General features: G+C 60.7%; 1 pseudogene; it reads left to right on the forward strand.

Annotated features, from left to right (window-relative positions):
• LOC147038024 (28S ribosomal RNA) overlaps window positions 1-2,500 on the forward strand; it is a 7,963-nt pseudogene that overhangs the window by 3,156 nt on the left and 2,307 nt on the right.

Genomic DNA, 2,500 nt, shown 5'->3' on the forward strand with positions numbered 1-2,500 from the left:
GGCTGCTTCTCTGGTTGTCAGTCGCGTCATGTATGACTGCACCTCCACGTGGTGCCCGCTGGTAACGGCCATGCCTGGCATGGACGGCTAACGCAGTCAGCCTAGGGGGGGCAGATGCCCAGCTTCCCCCGACCCGTTAGGACAAGGATTGGCCAGCTCGGATGGTCGCTTCTCGATTGGCTGGCGTGCAGACTTCAGGAGGGGCTGCACGTCTTGGGCAACCTTCTGGACCCGAAAGGTGAGACTTGTCTCCCTGAGCGCTACTGAGGCAGCAGTAGTGGCTCGGATTCTGCAGTAGTTTGACTACCTATGATTTAGGAGGAAGGGCGATACCGAATACTACGAGATTCCTGGGGCCGCCGTCTGAACCCGGCGGCGGTACTCATGTAGCTCCCTCTCCCCGGTTGCCCGTCTGATCCCGGCGGGCTCCGAGTACCCCATTTCCTATCTGACCGACTGGCAATCATGACCTGCCTTGGTAGGGCCCCCATCGGCCTCGGCTTGCTGACACTGATGGACGGTTCCTACCCACTGCGGGTCGCCCTCTAGCACCTTGCAGGCTGGCTTGTGCGCTCGCTCGGCGCCCTGCTGGTACGCCTGGTGTGACTGAAAGGTGGCGAGACTGAGGCGAACCGAGACGGTATTGATACCGTTGCACATAGTGATAATAAACAAAGGCTGGATGTGGCGCCTTCTGTCGAATGTAATTTCTCAAATCCTAGCGGTAACGCAACTACTGTAAAGCCTGGGCAGCCGTGATGCGTGCCGGTCGCTGGATGGCTTTACGGGGAGTGAGCTCGGCATCTCTGATGGGGGCCTCTCCCAAGTGGGTCAGACTGTAGACTTGGCTTTGGTTAGGGGCAGGCCTTACTGGGTCGTGCCGGCTGCTGCCCGGGTTTGGTTCTTAGTAAAAGTCTTAAAGGGAACGGTGACTGAGCTCTGGCTGAGCCGAGCGGCCCAGGATTGCGGACCTGGGTTATCAAGAACCGCGGAGGCACGGCTTAATGGGGGGTCGTGACTGCTCGAGCGACCTCATCTTCACGCGCTTGAGGTTGGGTGCGTGTATGGCGTGTGATCAACCGCCTCGGAGGCCATGGGGACCAACTTTCGAGGTTTGGCTGAGGGTCCTCAAACGGCTGTAGTCATGTCTACAGACCATGTTGCGAAAACTCCTTTGGTTCGGAAGTCCGTGTCGCAGCTGCACAGAGTCGGAGTCACAGTCAGTCTGGCCGATGGAGCCGGTGGACCCAGGCTGGCGAAGCTCCTGACAACGCCTCAGTGGCACTGGTGGCCGCCGTCGGTCTGGTTATGAGAGTATGGGTGACGGATGCCATGATGGTGCCACAGCTTGTTTCTGGGAGGGCATTTTGACAGAGGTGCCTGTGGTATGTCTGTGCGGGTGTGAGTCGCCGGCGTATCACTGACGAGTGGGGTTGCCCGACGCGTGTCGGGTGACGAAACGAGTGAGGTGGATATGGAGGTCCCTGTGTGACGGCACGGCAGGCAGTTTGTAGGGTGAGTGAGACACCTTGCGGCTGTTGCGCTGGTCAAGGAAGCAGGTCAGAGCCTGTACTGACCGAGTCTCCTGCTTCATCCAACTTGGCTGGTTTTGAACGCTATGCTCGTGGTCGAGTCCAGGCAGGACTGGGGGTCTGGCCCCTCAGGCTGGGCTTCGGCCGGGAAGCAACTGATGAGGCTGTCTGCCACGTGAAGGGTGCGTGGAGTCGATCCCAGGGTTCTCAAAGGGACGGGGCTTGATAGCCGGGTCTGCTGGGAGGCTTGCCGGAGGGTGGGCTGAACAGTAGCTGGCGGTCGCTTACTGGCCGTGCGAGGGCTTTCGACTCGGTTTCCCATGGTCATGGCCTGTGTGTAGTGGGAAGCTAGGCGTACTGGACGCGTGAGGGCGATTCGTCGCCCGTGTGGGCTGCTCATTGGGGTGGGCTGCGGTGGCACCGACACCGAGCTCGCAGCTGCGGGATTGGATTGTGGAGAGGGATTTGTCCCTATGACCCTGCCTTTCTCGCTATGGATTCTCTCATCCATGCTTTTGAACGCTGGTGCCGCTTCTTCTGGGGCGAAGGCCGAATTCGCTGCGGCGCCTGCCATGCTGGGCTACTCCAGATGGGCTGCTTGATGAGGGGACTTTGTCCTGCTCAGGATGGTGGTCCGCGGGACAGGCCGGTGTGGTTGGTGGTAGCCAGGAGGACGATGGTGAAAGGGGAGGCGACAGGTGGCGCGAAGCAGTGGTTGTCCCGGCTCGTCCGCAGTGGGGGGGCCGCTGCCTAGCATGGGCCTTGGCTGTCTGTCGTGGTTCCCAGTACAGGTTGGTGGGCCTGGACACCTCATTGGTCTCTGTGGATGTGGAAGATCCCTGGAGTGTGGTACGGTGCGAGGGTCTGCCCGGACGGTTTGCGGGTCACTGTGGAGATGGACCGGGGCGGTGTGTCGTTCAGCGACACTGGGGCACCGTCCCGGCTGCTGTTGCGGGTCCGTCAGTCGT

Source organism: Syngnathus leptorhynchus, unplaced genomic scaffold (assembly GCF_054491065.1).
Source record: "Syngnathus leptorhynchus isolate UIUO unplaced genomic scaffold, UIUO_Slep HiC_scaffold_96, whole genome shotgun sequence".
NCBI lineage: Eukaryota > Metazoa > Chordata > Actinopteri > Syngnathiformes > Syngnathidae > Syngnathus > Syngnathus leptorhynchus.